The 17,725-nt window shown below is 40.1% G+C and overlaps 1 pseudogene; it reads left to right on the top strand.

The window, feature by feature from the left end:
* The first annotated feature begins 263 nt into the window (after positions 1-263).
* The window catches only part of LOC124962815 (U2 small nuclear ribonucleoprotein auxiliary factor 35 kDa subunit-related protein 2-like), a 56,262-nt pseudogene continuing 38,800 nt past the window's right edge, over positions 264-17,725 (top strand).

The following is a 17,725-nucleotide window of genomic DNA, read 5'->3' as shown; positions in this document are numbered from 1 at the left end:
CATCCCATAAATGATTCATTCATGTAAGAAGTTGTGGGGTCTCCATTTCTCGCATGGTACTTCTGCTAAGTCAATGTAGCTGAGGATGAATGGGAAGGAACAACTCACCTCCATAGTTATATTTGACTAACTTCCTTTTTCAGGGGAGAATTGGAGAAGGAGGCCCCTGAATTGTTTTTAGCTTTATGGTGAACTGCTCATTGGAAACCGCAGGGTGCTCTTCGAGAAACTGCAGACTTGCCTCTGATAACCATCCTATGGGAATGTACCTGGCCCTTCAGTTGTGGTCCCCGGGAAGTCCCAGGATGAGCGGCACACCTCCAAGAGATGAAAGCACCACCCAGTCTGCGCAGAGGCCTCTGACTGCACCCTGGGCACTGGCCGATTTCTGCCTGCGCACTGCGTAAGTGATGTCTCTGGACGACACTTCCATTTGAATCCTTGGTATTTCAGTGAAATTCACATGCGGTCAAATGGAAATGCGATCACCAAAAAGATGTAAGTGGACCGAGAGAATGAGAGTCTAGCATTTTGAAAACACACCAGCAAGATTTCCCAGCAGCAGCCTTTTTAAATTTTTATATTTTGGGAAGAGTATTATCTTAGCAGGATATCATCATCTCCATTAGCACTAGGTTCTTGTTTTCTGTCCAATTCAGACAAGGATGGAAGTCAAGTCAGAATAAAAAAAGTAGACAAAAACGAAATAATAGTCATCAACGTCCTGAAATATAGTATGTACTTAAAAATATGAACTGGTAAAGAACCCTTGCTCTGGAGCAGGATCGCCTAGTTCAAATCATAGCTCTGTGGGTTACATGTCCAGGACTTTGGGCAAATTGTTTCACTTCTGTGCCTGTTTTGCATCTATAAAATGGAAATTGTAACAGAAGCATATAAGGTTCTTGTCAAGAGTACAGAGGCCTCTGAGAGTATAAAACCTTTATGATTTCCCTGGTAGCACTTTACCTTCCATGCTCAAAGATCCTGGAGGACCTGAAATTCTCACATGGGTAGCAAGAGATGTTTTCATTTTCTGTTTATTGAGGGCTTATATTGTGACAAGTAATATGTTAGGTCCCAGGAAATGAGGATTGTACAAATATACCTTTACCTTTCTATCACATACACAAACAATAACTAAGGCAGGTATGGTGTTTTGTAGAGGAAGCATATTAGTAGAGGGATATATTCTTGGCTTCATAGAAGAAATAATAAATGGGTTCTATCTGAAAGATTCAGATTGTGTATTTCAGACAGAGAAACAGCACTAACAAGACAGAGAAAGGAAAGTACATGATGTCTTTGGGAACACTTTTGCAAAAACAGCCTCAGCGTTAGTTGGTCATGGGCATGACAATCTCACCCATTATATTTAAAATGTCCTAATGAAAGAGACCATTTCATCTCTGTCCTCCCTTAGCAGAATGGCTTACAATGACACAAGTACAAGAAATGTCTAGTGAATGGTTTCAAATGAAAATGTGATTAAGATAATAGGATTTCAGAGGACAGAGTGATTTGTTCCATTGTAGGAGTTTCATGGGGAGTTAAAATGGACTGGTGAAGGATCAAGAGGTTGTTGTTTGTTTGTTTTTTGCCTTTTTTTTAAGGAGTCAAATTGGAGCAAGGTACATGAGCAAGTATACTTTTAAACCAGTACAGGCATCTTTAAGTTCCAGAGCCACAAGATTTGAGTTTATACCCTGGTTCTATTTTCTCATTGACTAATAACTGTTTCCTTCTCTTTAATGAGATCCAGGAGGGGCTGGATTAAGTGACGTATTCCCTGTCTAGAAAGAAGGGCACAAGATTCCTATTGACCAATGGGAGTAAGTCATTCATCTGGCTTCACTAATTTGTTCTTGAGAAAGGCAAATGACCTAATGAGACCAATCAGAATAATCTCTAAGATGGTATTGGTTCTAGGAGACAGATTCTCTTTTGGGTCTATGATTTTGGATCAGGGACCATGAATGGTCTCCCACCAAATGGGAAAAATCTATCAAATAATGAAAACAATAACAAGGTAACAGGAGGTCCTACAAAAATTATGTGAGATCCTATCTACAAAATTTCACAACTCCCCAGTAACATTAAGGTATCATTTCCCCTTTCCTTCTTCCACACTTCTTCCCCTTCCTCTTCTTTTCTTCCACTGGTTTGAATTTTGGTTTTGTTTCTGTACTTTTAACTAGAAGAATCTTTACTAATACAAGATGAATAGTACAGATTAAAAAACAATCATTTTGTTAAGTATTATGTCAGAATCAGCAGTTCAGATAACATATGGAAGTAAGTTTTTGCAGGTTTGACCCTAAAGGCAATGGAGCAAAGAAGCCAGGAAGCCAAAATTGAACTCACCATGAATAACTGATTAGTTAATGAGGTAGTATTGCCTCCAGTCTATTAAAAATATGACTTCACATCAGGACTTGAAAGTCTTGCCACACAAGCAACAAATTCCAGAGCATGATATGTAATCTTCATCTTTGGTGACCACCTACTGTTCTCAATAATTTTTATTTATTCATCACTAAGTCATTAATTTATTATAAGGACATTCATTCAACAAATGAGCACATGATGTACTTGAAGGGTGTGAGAGAGTTAGGGCACATTCTAGAGAGTGGGGGAGCAAACTGCTGCATACTACATAAGGGAAAATTTTCTCTTCAATCCCTTGAAGCACATCCAGAGCAAATCTGTCTACCAGCTACTGTTCAAACAATTGTTGTGTAATTCACAGTGTATTGAGGCCATGACACTCTTCAGATTGTCAAAGGATTTCCACCAATTTCCAATTGCCTTCTGATCTTTACCATTTCTTTTCTCAATCATATACTTTAAGGAAAGGTCACATGCAACCTCATGTTCTCTTAGCTACTGTGTAATACAACTATCATCTCTTACACATTTTTTTTTATCAACCACAATAACCTTAACAAGTTCCACAGAGTACAATAAATTGAAGTAAACAAAATTCACAGTGAACAATCTGAGTTGACATTGCAGAATGTCCTCAATTCATGTGGACAGGGTAGACCATCTTTGCTGAGACCATTTCCAACATGATTCACCAAAACTCAATGCTCCAGATAACTCTGAGAGCACAAATGAATAAAATATATATTAAAAGCATATTGCCTTTCCTATTCCCATCTCCCCTCCCATAAAGACAGCAGAATGAATCAGATATAACTTCCCTATGATCATATAGGAATACACGACCAGGATAACTCCACATCATGTTCAACCACAAGAATGGGATCAAAATTGCAATGGGTTGCACCCCCTGTATGTTTAATATCTCCAGCTACACTCTAGTGTCATGTATATCTAAAACCAACAACAGAGAAAGTTCGTGCAAAATCACTGCTCACTGGACAGGTGCCAGTTATACTGCCACCAACACTGTTTCATAGCAGTTATTACTTCTATATCCCCTAGTTAATTCTCTAAGCTTAAATTTTATTTCAAAGTAGATAACAGTGAAATGGCATTCTTTAGTTGTTTCTATTTTGACTTCCTTCCTCATTGGTCCAGTTGATCATCTTTTCATGCCATTGGCCATTAGGATATTTTCTATCATGAATTTCCTCTCAGGTAATTTAAGATTCTTCTACTATATTACCTTTATATCTCAAAGTTATTTATTTTTAATATATTCCTTCATTAAATATGCTGCAGATATTTTCTTCCAGTCTGCCCAGTTTGTTTATGAATGTTTTGTCATGAAGTACTTTGGCAGTGTTGCATTTTAATGTGGTCAAGTTCCATATCGCTTGATCCATATCACTCATATCATCATGATCATTGCATTTTTGGTGTTTCTTTAAGAAGATTGTCTCATCTCCAAACTCATAATCAAATCTTTCTAAGTATTCTTTTTTAATACTTTTGTATTCTTAGTTCCAATAAAAAAGCAAGTTGCAGAATGAAAAAAAAAAAAAAAGAAAACATACTGTAAAGTGTTGTAACACTATGTATAAATAACAATACTGGTGGTAAATAACTCTAATTTTTTTATTTGTTACCATTAGTTGTACATGACAGTAGAATGCATTTACGCATTTTGATAAAACACAAAAATGGAGTGGAATGACTCATTTTTCTGATTGAACATATTGCAGGATCACATGGGTCATGCAGTCATACATGTGCATGAGGTAATAATGTCTGTTTCTCTCCACTATAACTAAGCAATGCTATATGAGAGGTCACCTGTGCCTGGGAACCTCAGTGCAGATGCACCTTGCATTGCAGGTTTCACTATGTATACCAGAAGCACGCTCCTTTGACAACCCAGACGTGGCTCCAGCAGGCCACAGGGTTGTAAGGTGAGCCACAGGTTGTCCTTTCGCGAGGAGCAAGCATTTGGCAGCATCCATGTGGTCCAGTCTCTGCTATCATGCAAGTGTTTAAGCCATGGGCGCATGGCTACCTCCACCTGGGTTTCAAAGTTTTAAGTTCTCTGAGCCACGGAAGAGGGCAGATCATTGTATACAATGCGTTGCTACAGTTTCCACTTCAATCAATTATTTTAAATAATTTAAAATGATAAAATATCCTTCATATTTACATTACTCTCTAAATTTCTTGAGATCTTTATCACTTTCTGTGTATCCAAGTTTTGGTCTGGTATCATATGGTTTTAACCCAAAGAAATTATTTTAATACTTCTTTTAGTGACAGTCATTGACATTAGTTCAGATGCAATGTGCTTTTCTTAAGACATGGTTTTTATAGATTTTACATAATGGTATAGGTTTTATTTCCTGGTACTTTAAAATTGTCACTCCATTGCCTTTTGACTTTCATAAGTTAGTTAAGTCTACTGTAATTCTTCTGTCTGCTTCTTTGTATTTATTGTATTTTTTCCATCTAGATTCCTTCAAGTTTTTCTCTTTATCTTTTATATTATTCTGTTCACTATCATCTTAGTCTTTTAGATCTGTAATTTGATATATTCAATTTTTTAAAAGACATTTCTCCCATTTTTCTTCCCTCTTCAGGAATTCCAACTTATATTTGCTAGACCTTTTGAAATTTTCATACTGCTCTCATTCATATACTCTGTTCTTTTTGGTTTAATTGTTTAACTTCTTGCCTATGCTTCAGTTTGAAAATTTCTATTGGTTTATCTTCAGGTTCAATGATTCTTTCCCTGGTCATACTGGGTCCATACATGAGCACATACGAAGCATTTTTCATCTCTACTGATTTGCTTATTTTTTTGTTGTTGCTTCCTGGAATTTTCATTTGACCCATGATTACGTTTCCATGCATGTCTTTGTTGCTATTTATTTTCTCTCTGTGCATATCTTTCATCTTTTTCTCTGGAAACCTTGATGTATTAATCACTGTTAATTTACATTGCTTTTTGGATAGCTTCCTGATAGATTATCACTGAATCTGGTTCTATTAATTACTTTTTCTTTGATGAGTTTTTTCCTTGTGTTATTGAATAGCTTTATTTGTGTGTAGAATATTGTAGACTCAAGTAAATAGAATTAATTGTATTTCTTTTCATTTTGGGTCCCAGTGTTGACTTTTCATAATTAGATAAAATTTCTAGCTGAATTCTCCTTACCCACTGAAATGATGCTCAGATCATTTCATCCCATACTTGGGCACTAGTAAACACATTTCTGTGTCCCATCTCTGTGTAGAAAGACTTATCTTCCCTTGGATTTCAATATGTGTGGCTGACTTCTTGTTCAGGCCTCACTGTACTGAAGAACAGTTATGATTCCAGCTCTTATGTTTTGTTAAAGTAAGCCAAGCAATGTTTTTTCCAGTTTCCTACTGCTTTGGTAGAAATGGCACTCTATCACCTGTTCTTTAAAAAATATTTCTGTAGAACCTATGGTATTTCAATAACCACTCTATGTACTTCAGGAACAAGTCAAAATGTCCAGTTCTTAAATATGAGAAAGTCACAATTTGGGGGAACAGACACGTTGTCTATTTTAATTCAATTTAGTAAATGCTATTAAGGAAATGTGAGGAAAGACTATGAAAGTACAGAGCATAGTGAATAAATCTACACAGAAGGCAAAACCGAGTGGAGTCAGTTACATTTGAGTAAAACTTTAAAGAATAATTCTTAGATTTGTTATAGAATATTCAGAAGAGAATCTTATGCCAGAACATCAGAATTTGAGAGTGTGAAGAATGGAATAAACTCTGTTATGTCTAAGGAATATTAAACAGTTCAACATGGCAGAAGCATCAGAAGCATGGATAGGAGGAGGATATGTGTTGACCAGGCGTTGTGTATGGGATGAATTTAGATGGAAGCAAAGACAGCTTATTTCATTATTATTATTATTATTATTGGCTTTTGTGATGCAATATATATGTAATATATATATATGTATATTTGATATATATTGTAATATATATCTCATCACAAAACCCAATAATAATAATGAAATAAGTCATCTTTGTTTCCATTGAATATACATTATTTAAATTTTACTATATATGATACGTGTATGTACATATATATATATATGAATATATATATATATATGTGATACATGCACAAGTACTTGAAATGCATGCTGGGTAGATGCAAGTACATGCAAGTGCTGATGCCTAAACTGAGTGTCTCAACATCAGTCTTCCTCTTTTGTATAACAGGTTATTCATGCCCCCTATTCCCCTTTTATAATCCACCAGTAATTTTCTGTTCCTATCTCTCCTATAATCTTTAAATCACATGGAAATAACTGGAAGAGGGGGACATTCTGACTGGGACTTTGGAAAGGCAGTGATGACCTGGCACTGAGGAGTGGCTTCTCCCTTAAGGCCATGTGCTCTCATAGTCCCTGACTGGCTGGCTTCACAGTGCTGCTCTATGACACTAGTCTCCGTAGGATTAGTTCTGTCTTTGCTCTCTTATCTTCAGAAGCCCCCATCACATCTGCTTCTCCCTGCTCCCAAGTCCTTTGCAGGTCATTGTGTCCTAGACAACAGACCTGCCTGGACTGATGCTCAATGTTCAGTCTCAGCGACATCCCACAATTTAGAGTTGACACATTCACAGGAACCATCTGTCACTCACCTAGTGAGGTAGCCATAGCAGACACAGGAAGCCTTCCCTTTAACTGTGTGTGTGGATATCTGGAAACACTGACATTCACCTTTTCTTGTCCCTGAGTCCCAGGCTGCTTCCACAAAGACACCAGGTTTTACGTTTTCCGCTCTTTTTCATACAACTCAGCCATCACAAAGCAGTCCGTTCTCTTTAGAGCCAAGTCTCACCTCCTCACTTTCCTCCAGGTTTCTACATATTTTGGTTTCCTTTTTCTTTTTCACTAACTTGAGGTAGCCTGGAATGAAGAGAATGTAAGTTGTTTTTAGTGGTTTGAACATTTGTGCTCCCTTCCCCCTCCAAAATCCACAAAAGCTGCTGAGTCTATGAATTTAGAAGTAGAATTTAGGGCCCGTAATTATAGTTATGGAATTGAGGAATTTTCAATGTTTTTTTTTTCTTTTCCTAGGCTTATCATTTTAAAGTTGAACTATGAATTCCTAATTCTCTTTTCCAGTATTTTCAGGTGAAAACTACAAATTTATTAGCATGCCTAATAACCCCAGGTAGGATAAGGGAAATAATTGACATACTATTTGAGTGTCTTTCAAAATATAAGCATACCACATGGCGCATCCCCAAAGGAATCTTTGAATGTTGCCTTTTTAAGACAGTCAGGGTTTTGAACAAGAATTTTTTTTCCCCTATCCAGAGAAAATTTAAGAATTCAGACAAAATCAACTCGAATATGAATAATGCAAGGCTTTGTCTTTGGTGTGGAATAAGAACGACTCACCTTTTAAAACATCATTATTTATGAATTTGACTTTAGCTGCTCTTTTATTTTTTCTTGGCCAAATATTTGTGACATGAAAAATGGTATAAAATGCATCACCAGTTTGATACTGCCAGAAGTATATTAAGTAGAAAGAGCTGACCTCAGTAAATGAAGGGACACCACGTTCAGGAATTTAGGCGCAGTTCACAGCAGTCGCCGTTTCTCCTGCTGCTCTTCCTTTCCATGGGGGAAGCTTTTCTGTTGCCAAAGTTACCACACAGATCAGACTAAAATATAAATGAACGCTCCTCTTTCATCAGTAAGAATGACAAGTAAATGTAGTGTCCAAAGCAAAAATTCACATCAAATAAAATCAATCAGTGTTTTGTATTTTATAAAATCGGTATTTTTTAGTCAGAGGGTAAAGAAGGGTTGGCGGTGATTTCCTCCTGAGAGGATGTAAACTTCCAGAGGAAGCACAGATAGGGAGGTGCTGGCTGGTATCTGGTGACTTATGTTCTCATTCCCTCCTCACCTTCCTGCATTTGTCACTCTCATGCTGAAAGCTCCCCTCAAGTCTTGTGAAGCTGCCAGGAAATCAAGTCAAGCTGTGATATCAAATTGAACCACTCCTGTGCATTGGCTGGTAAGTTAGTTCAGGCTGGTGGAAGCAATGGTAATAGTCCAACCTGGGATTCAGGGGACAATCCATCAAGAGCATGCTCCTGTCACTCACTCGGCAGCTGCTGGACACAGGGCCTTTGTTCTGTTCCTTGCTGGTTGTTACCTGGATACTGTCCTCAGTTCCTTTGCCATGTGGGCCTCTCCAACATAATAGTTGGCTTCATCAAAGACATCAAGAGAAAGAGAATCTGGTAGCCAAATCACACCACTGGTATCCTCTGGCCCTTGCAACATTCTGTTGGTTAGAAGCAGGTCACCAGGTTGAATCCACACTGAAATGGAGAAAACCACATGGCACTATGAACAGCAGGAGGAGGACACCACTGAGGGCCTGTTATGGTTAAGATATTAGGTGTCCCCCAAAAGCTCATGTGTGAGACAATGCAAGAACATTCAGAGGTGAAATGACTGGGTTATGAGAGTCTTGACCCAATCAGTGAATTAATCTCCAGACGGGATTAACCGTGGTAACTGGAGGCAGGCAGGGTGTGGCTGAAGGAGATGGGCATTGGGGTATGCCTTTGGGGTATATATTTTGTATCTGTTGGGTACAGTCTCTCTCTGCTTCTTGGTGGGCATGTTCTGAACTGCTTCCCTTTGCCATGCTTTTCCACCATGATGTCCTGACTCACCTTGGGCCCCGAGGAATAGAGTCGGCCTTCTATGGACTGAGACTTGTGAAACTGTGAGCCCCCAAATAAACATTTCCTCCTCTAAAATTTTCTTGTCAGATTTTCTGGTCACAGAAGCAAAAACAAAACAAAACAAAATCTGACTAAAACAGGGTCATTTACAAGTTTGCACACAAGTGAAATGCATATTGAATGTCACAGAGCTGAAATGCATATTGAATGTCACAGAGCTGAAATGCATATTGAAGGTTTGAGTGCAGAAGAAAGTATAAACATTGGATCATTAATGTGGGCACTTGTCACAGTGCTATAAAACCTGGATTTGGAGGTCATTTTAAAAGTCCTTACTAGCTCTATGAGTTTGGGCAAATTAAGTGGTTATCATTCTGCCTGGTTCACTCATTAAGATGGTTATACTTTTGTGTAGTTTCTAGTCTAGTATTAGTCCCTCATTTACTAGCAACAGAACTTTGTTTTCTCCTGATCTTTCACTCTCAAGCCAGGTGACAGAGTTAGAGCTGAAGTGATCCCCACTCCTAGAGAGATGGACCTAGGAAATAGGCCTGCTCCTTCAAAGCCACATGACCAGTTCACAGCAGAACATGAGATCTAGCCCAGGTCCAGGAGAAGACCTGTGAACTTTTCTTGAAGTATTAGCAAAGAAAAAACTTTTTTCAGTGGGGAAGAAGCTCAGAGAACGTGATCCTGAAGTTGCCTCTGGCCCTCTGGTTACTGATGACAAAAGCCTGCAGCAGGATAAAGCTGACATAAGAATTGAATACTAAGGTCAGCATGGTGGTCATGCCTAAAATCTCAGTGACTTGAGAGGCTGAGGCAGGAGGATTGCGAGTACTAGGCCAGACAGGATGACTTAGTGAAACTCTGACTCAAGATACAAAGGACTGGGGAGCTAGTTCAGTGGTGGAGCACCCTGGGTTTAATTAATTAATTAATTAATTGATTTTGAGACACAGAGATAGATGGATCCAGCCTTGATTAAAGCTAAACAACCCTGAATTCTTCCATCACATGAACCATTACATTTCTGGTTAAGTTTGTTTGAGTTGTATTTTGGGCCACTGCCTTAGCCATACACCACTGAAGTCATACACAAAGCACAGCTCACTCTTAACAGAGATTCACTGACCAAGTTATGAAAAAGCAATTTGGGAAAGATTAGTATTAGAGCCAAAGCACCCTTGTGCCTTAGTTGAGAATTATTCCCCCCACTGAGTCTTCCTAACCCTTGAAATTCCATGGTCGGCAGTGTTCCAGGACACCTCTTTGAGGCTTCTCCTTTGAACTCAGGTCCTAAATGTTCAGGGATGACGTACGCGGGGTTCTGTTCATTCATCACTGTTCCTGGCTCGCTGCTGGGTAGGTGGGCTGAGCTTGTAAAACTCTATCTCTCAGCCGCCTGGGGCACGGGAAGTTGGCCCATAGAAGTTCCAAAAGAGGGAAAAAAAATCAGCCAGCATATAAGACCCAGAGCAGGAAGCAAAACTAATGAAGGAATGTCCTCAGCTTTCACAGGAAATTATTTTCACTCTGCCTCTATAAAAAGTAACAGATTTGACCCCTTATCCCTCCCCACCTCCTTCTCAACTAGACTTCCAACAGAGGGGACAGGAGAGCAGGGGGCCCGACTGAGGCAATGAAAGACAGGCCGCCTTTCATGAACATGATCGTCAGAAACCACCGGTCACAGCCAGAGGCTGCCAAGAACAGTTAAGTCTGGTGAGGTGCTGAATTGGACGATTCTAAGTACAGAAATCCATAGCTGTTACTGGTGATTACGGACACAGAAGACCTCTTTCTGATAAGAAACTAGAGACTGGGAAGAAAAATCATATTCAGGCTGCTCTTCTCACTAGATCGTGACTCTTTATCAAAGGAAGCGAAGTTATTTTATGTAAATACTTTGATTCAATTTCCATGCTCCTTGGGGATTGAAAGGTGAAGAAAGGCTGAAAGGTGACATTAAACTGGAGGTCCCAGGCCAAATATGCTGAAGAATAGGTTCATCTGCATTTTTCTTTGCAGATCAAGGTCAGATTCTTCTGGTTAGCCAGTCCTGTGCACCCAGGGTTTTGGGAGTAGCCTGGATACTTCGCTGTCGAGCAAGGAAAGCTGATGTTCCAGTGAAAGATTTAGCCAAGCAATGATCAAGACGTCACAATGAACCAAGCACCCCGGCAACAGTCACTGAAGTGAGGCAGTGACCCACAATGAGCAGGCTGTGAGCAACCCAAACCCTGAGGGAACCGCTCATGCCTTATCCTCTGTGCTTCTCCACGATCCATGAGACCTCAGACCCCTTTCTCATGTTCAACACTCTATCTCCAGGGCCTAGCACATTGCTTGCCAAGTGTATTTGTTAATTCCATGAAAATGACTGAATGAGTAAGTAACTACTTCTGACAAAAAAAGATAGCATTTAATATTCCATGATCAATATATCCTGAATGAACTATTGTATTTAGAGAGAATATTTAAATCTCCATGATCGAGACAAAGTTACTAAATGTTTTTACAGCCCTTTAATAAATAAACTGTAACCCAGGTGCAGTGGCGCACACCTGTAATCCCTGCAGCTCAGGAGGTTGAGGAAGGAGGGATGCAAATTGGAGCCTCAGCAATTTAGTGAGACCCTCATCAATTTAGTAAGATCCTGTTTCAAAATTTAGAAATAAAAAGGACTAGGGATGTGGCTCAATGATTGAGAGCCCCTGGGTTCAATCCCTGATAACCAAATAAATAAATAAACCAAATCGTATGTTAAATCGCATTTAACATACAATTTGATCATCATAATCCAAACATTTTATCATTTCTTCATGCAGTCACCCCATAAGTTCCTGCTGTGGATAGTTCATTAGCAATTTGGTATACAGACCTGCATGAGATGCGATCTACTCACTGCTCTCCAAAGCTCATAAACAAATGATTATGATAAAATGTGGCAAATATTAATAGAGAAAGCCAGAAATCATATTTAAGTTGTTGTGTTATTTGCCTGTGGGTGCCAGAGAAGATTCCTAGAAGTGATGACAAATTAAAAGTAGAAAAGGGATCTGGCAAGTACCCAAAGAAAGGGGAGGCTTCTAAGGAACCAGCCCACGCCAAACCACACTCTGTATCATGACACAGAGAATACTCGCTGTTGGACAGTGGCAGGAGAGGCGGGGACCAAAGTTGAGGCCAATCAGGAGGGCTGAGAAACACTGACTTTCCAAGCCATGGGCACCATGGAAAACTTCTTATAGGTTGGAGGCTGGGGTAAGGTGTTCACATTCACATTTTATTTTCCCCGTTTTCGAGAAGGGTAATCTGACCCAGCTCTCCCAGGTCAGAGGGAGAGTGTTAAGGCAGACCTGTTTATGTTGGACTGGAAATAAAATGTCAACTATCGACTTCCTGCTTGCTGTTTAATCATTAGACACAACTTCTGTCATGTGGAAAAAGAGTTAATTATCATCAGACTGGAAATTCATGTACCTGAAAATCTTTAGAAGGGAAAATGGAGGGGAAGGAACCAGATAGAATAGCAGATAAAAACAGTTCTTATCAGTCTGTATCTGTTTTACATTTCATTCCAGACCCTGAAAATTAGCACCAACACAATGAATCTTTGTAAATTAATGAGGGTAACAGCGGGAAAGAATCAATCAGCCACTCTTGTTCCAAAACCTTCCTCCTCAGTAATAACCTGAGATGAACCTTGTAGTCAGGACCCCAGACTAATAGCCTCTTTGGAGCCCTTTGAACAAAACAATTAAATAATCACATTCCTCCTGGTCCAACTTCCTGAATGTATTAATTAGATTAAAATACAACTTGTCCAGGTCCCTGGAGGGGATGGTTTGCAGGATCGGTTTTCTCTTGCCCTCCAGTTTCCAATGGCTTGCCTTGCTCATGCAGCAGGAGCCTGTTACCTGGCCAGGTGGCTTCTTGGCCGGGCAGCTGATCTTATTCCTCCTGGACCTGGTTCCCTCATACCTTTTCTCATCAGGACTCCTTCCAAGGTGTTCTCTCTCCTCAACTGGATAAATCCACCAATCAGTCCTCACTGTGTTACGGATCCTCTGTTAAAATGCAGAGGCCAGTTAGCAATTCATCTTGACTCAACTTCAGCCTCTCACCCATCCATGTATCCAACCATCCAATTTTTGTGAGAGATTAGCTGCTGGTTCTGCTGCTTCCTATCTCTGTGATCTTAAGCAAAGTACTTTGCTTTCCTGTGCTTTACTTCCTTTGTTTGTAAAATGGGACAGATAACAGGATTATTGTGTATGACTTCCAGGAGGAATGAATGAGTTCAGTGCTATGAAGTGATTCACACAGCACCTCGTTTCATTTAATGAGCAACTTCTCAGTACCGGGTTTGTATGAGAATGGAAACATGCAGGAAGTCTCCTGCACTTCAGTTTCAACGCAGTGATAGCCAGATGCAGGTGACATCCTAAGAGCCCGGAGGCTAGGAGGACCACAGCCAGGCCAGGTTGCTCCCTGCCAAGCCTTCCACTCACTCATCTTGCAATGGGCCCCGAGGTCTCTTCACTTTATTCAGGTCTTTACCAAATGGCAGGCCTTTCCCGAAGCTCCAACTTCAAAGAGCAGCACCCAGTGTCATGTATCTTTCTTTGTTTCCTTTTTCCACATTCTTGTTTTATAATATGTATCACTACCTACCATTATATTATGTATTTACCTATTGACTAGCTTTTATCAGTTGCTCTCTGAGCCTGATCCCTGGACTATCAACATCACCTTGGAAACCTTTCAGAGAAGCAAATCCTTGGGCCTCACCCCAGACCTAGAAAATCAGAATCATCAGGGGACGGGAGCTCAAGCAACCTGTGTTAAACAATAAATAATCTGCAGGTGACTGGGATTCTTCAGTCTCAAGAAACACTGGTTGATAGTCTGTTTTCATTGGGGAATGAAAAACTGCATAAACATATACATTTTCTCCTAATGGATGCTCTTCTAGCCCTTAGGTCTGTATTCGAAACATAACTGATGTCTAATTAGTAGCTGAATGAATGAATGAACAAATGGCAACTCAATCTTACATGGTACTCAAGCCAAAATTAACATCCAACCCGTTCTTTGTCACCCAACTCTGTTTTCTTTCACAACTTGGTTACAAAATATAATTTCAAAGGAAAAGAATGTCAGTACACCCATTTTGAAGTGGAATCATTTCTATTTGAGTTGAGAGATGCTACCTTGTCTTGTATGAATACACTTATCTTTTTGCTGGATAAGATACTTAGAAAATGCTTAGTATCTATCTAAGGGAAAGATATGAATAAAACAGTCAGAAACTCATCAAAACCCCATCATTTGAGCACAAATGTACACAGAAGCTGGTTTTAGAAAGCTCGAGAGAGGAGGAAAGGAGGGGGTTGACAGCAGCAAGTCTGCAGCAGATTTCTACATCAATAACGAATTCTCATCCCTGACAGGAGCTTGTCTGGATCCAGCAAAAAGAGCATAAGCATGCTGGTGGGAAAGGGGAAGGAGGGAGCAGCAGCAGGGACAGGGAGGGAGGCAAAGGGTGAGCTGGGGGAGAGGGAACGAGGCCAACTCCAGTGCTCAGTTAGCACCTTACTTTTTGCAACACACAGTGTACATTGGCCCTCACCACTGTCCTGGCCCACAGCATGCACAGCTCCTGCAGTCTTGAGGCACATCCACAAAAGATGCATAAAGATAAGAGAAGAAAAAGTAGGTCCAGAGCTTCAACATGTCGGCTTAGGACCAGACTTCCTCAACAGGACTCCCATAGCACAAGAAATAAAAGCAAGAATCAATAACTGGGATAGATTCAAACTAAAAAACTTTCTCTCAGCAAAGGAAACTATCAGCAATGTGAAGAGAGAGCCTACAGAGTGGGAGAAAATCTTTGCCAATCATACTTCAGATAGAGCACTAATCTCCAGAATCTATAAAGAACTCAAAAAACTCTACACCAAGAATGCAAATAATCCAATCGACAAATGGGCTAAGGAAATGAATAGACACTTCACAGAAGAAGATCTACAAACAATCAACAAACATATGGAAAAATGTTCAACATCTCTAGTAATAAGAGAAATGAAAATCAAAACCACCCTAAGATTCCATCTCACCCCAATTAGAATGGCGATTATCAAGAATACAAGCAACAACAGGTGTTGGCGAGGATGTGGGGAGAAAGGTACACTCATACATTGCTGGTGGGGCTGCAAATTAATGCAGTCACTCTGGAAAGCAGTGTGAAGACTCCTTAGAAAACTCGGAATGGAACCACCATTTGACCTAGCTATCCCACTCCTTGGCCTATACCCAAAGGACTTAAAATCAGCATACTACAGAGATACAGCCACATCAATGTTCATAACTGCTCAGTTCACAATAGCCAGATTGTGGAACCAACCTAGATGTCCTTCAATTGATGAATGGATAGAGAAACTGTGGTATATATATATGATGGAATATTACTCAGCCATAAAGAATGATAAAATTATGGCATTTGCAGGCAAATGGATGAAATTGGAGAATATCATGCTAAGGGAGATAAGCCAATCTCAAAAAACCAAAGGATGAATGATATCGCTAATAAGTGGATGATGACACATAATGGGGGGTGGGAGGGGTTAGTGTTAGGGTTAGAGTTAGGGTTAGGGAGGGGGGCAAGAATGGAGGAAGGAAGGACTGTATAGAGGGAAAAGAGGGGTGGGAAGGATGGGGGGAAGGGAAAAAATAACAGAATGAATCAAACTGCATTACCCTATGTAAATTTATGATTACACAAATGGTATGCCTTTACGCCATGTACAGAGAAACAACATGTATCCCATTTGTTTACAATAAAAAAAAAAAGATAAGAGAAATGAAAATTTCCCCCAGAGAGAAGGCTGAGCACCCCACATGGTGACCCATGCTCAGGACCATGTGGAATCCATTGCTAAGGAGCAAATGAACGAACTTGAGTCTCTGGTTACATGTCTTCGTGTCAGACAGCTGGTGGTGGTGGGGGAGGTGACTCCGTGAGGCTGCAAGCACATTATAGATTAGCCCCTTAGCAAAGACCAAAAGCATCACAAGTGTGATGCAGTTGGTTCTAAATAGCATGGGATGCTGCTTGCCTTCCTCCCAGTGTCTCCTGCATTTCATCTGGGGACTTGGCATAAACAGTAGCAGCAAACCAAAAGTTGTCAATCAAGGATTACTCTTAGCACCTTTAAACTGGACTTAAAAATTCATTTCCTTCAGCCATTTAGTGCTTCACTTTGTATAAATGCAATGGGTTCCTAATGTATATCACCTTAAATAATAATGTATGAAAAATTCTTGGTGTGGAACACTCTTTCAACAAGAATGGCCTAGGTTCCTTGGCAGTAAAGTATCTGCCCCTTAGAAGGATGCACGTAAGCAAGAATTACTCATTGTTTGAGCCGCATGCTGAATGGGTCTGAGGAGGGAATGATGTTGGGCCCATGTGGTAAACACAGGGATACAGGTGACTTCTACACAGTGTAGCCACGTGTTCACCATGCACAGGGAGGAGTGGTGGCAAAGTCACTCAAAAATGACACATGTCAGTCTTACAACCAAACCCAGGCACATGCTGCTCCATAAGGGACTGGAAGGTGAGGGGCCAGTGGCAATTTAGTCTTCAGTTGCAAAACATAGCAGGTGCTCAGTAAATGGAACTAATCATCAGGGAAACACATATCCACCACTGTTGAGCTTCACTATGTGCCAAGTACTGGGCTGCCAATCATGCATGGTTTCATCTAGCATCATAGCAGTCCTGGAAATTGCCTGTGCTTGTCCCTATTTGAACAGAGAGGAAATTTATGACACATCCAGTCTCTCTAGTAAGAGTCACAGTTGGGACATAAACAATACATCCCCTACCACCCTGAAGCGCACCTTTTTAGAGCTCAAATAGAACTTAAGGTGCCTGCTTGTTTGGATCACTGGATCATCCTTTCCAGTGGAAGACTACTTGGATCTCAGCAAGGAGTTCAGATTCCCCTGACCTTACCCTCATTGCACTTTAAATGACTCCTTCAGACACTTGTTTTAATTTCTCTGTGACAGTAGTACAAAGTAGACGAGTAGGGCAGCAGTTTCACCAGGCAGGAGATGTGTCTGGTTGACCGCCATCTTTTCCATCAAGCATGGCGTCCTCACCCCATCAGCCCGCAGGAAGCACTGCCAAATGAGTGACATTCCCTTCTCTACCATGTTTTCATTCTTCTGACCTATAGCAAAATAAGCAGATTAATGTTTCAAAAATGCTACATTTTTCTAACCTTCCAAAATTCCTCAGGCCTTCCCAAAGCCTACAGCAGATGGTCTAAACTTAACCTGGGAGTTAAAACTCTGGTCTAAAATGCTCTTTCCAAAAAAAAATAAAAAATTAAAACTAAAATTAAAATTAAAAACAAAATGCTCTTTCCAGATAGATCTGACCTCTGCCTCTGTCTGGACCCCTGTGCTAACCCATACACTCTATACCCTTAAACACCAGCCTAGCACCCTCTTACTACCTTCAAAGATGCATATTATTTGGAACTAGGAGTTTAGTGA

This window comes from Sciurus carolinensis, chromosome 1 (assembly GCF_902686445.1).
Source record: "Sciurus carolinensis chromosome 1, mSciCar1.2, whole genome shotgun sequence".
Lineage (NCBI taxonomy): Eukaryota > Metazoa > Chordata > Mammalia > Rodentia > Sciuridae > Sciurus > Sciurus carolinensis.
Note: the sequence above shows the minus strand (reverse complement) of the source record. Positions and strands in the feature narration are given on the sequence as shown.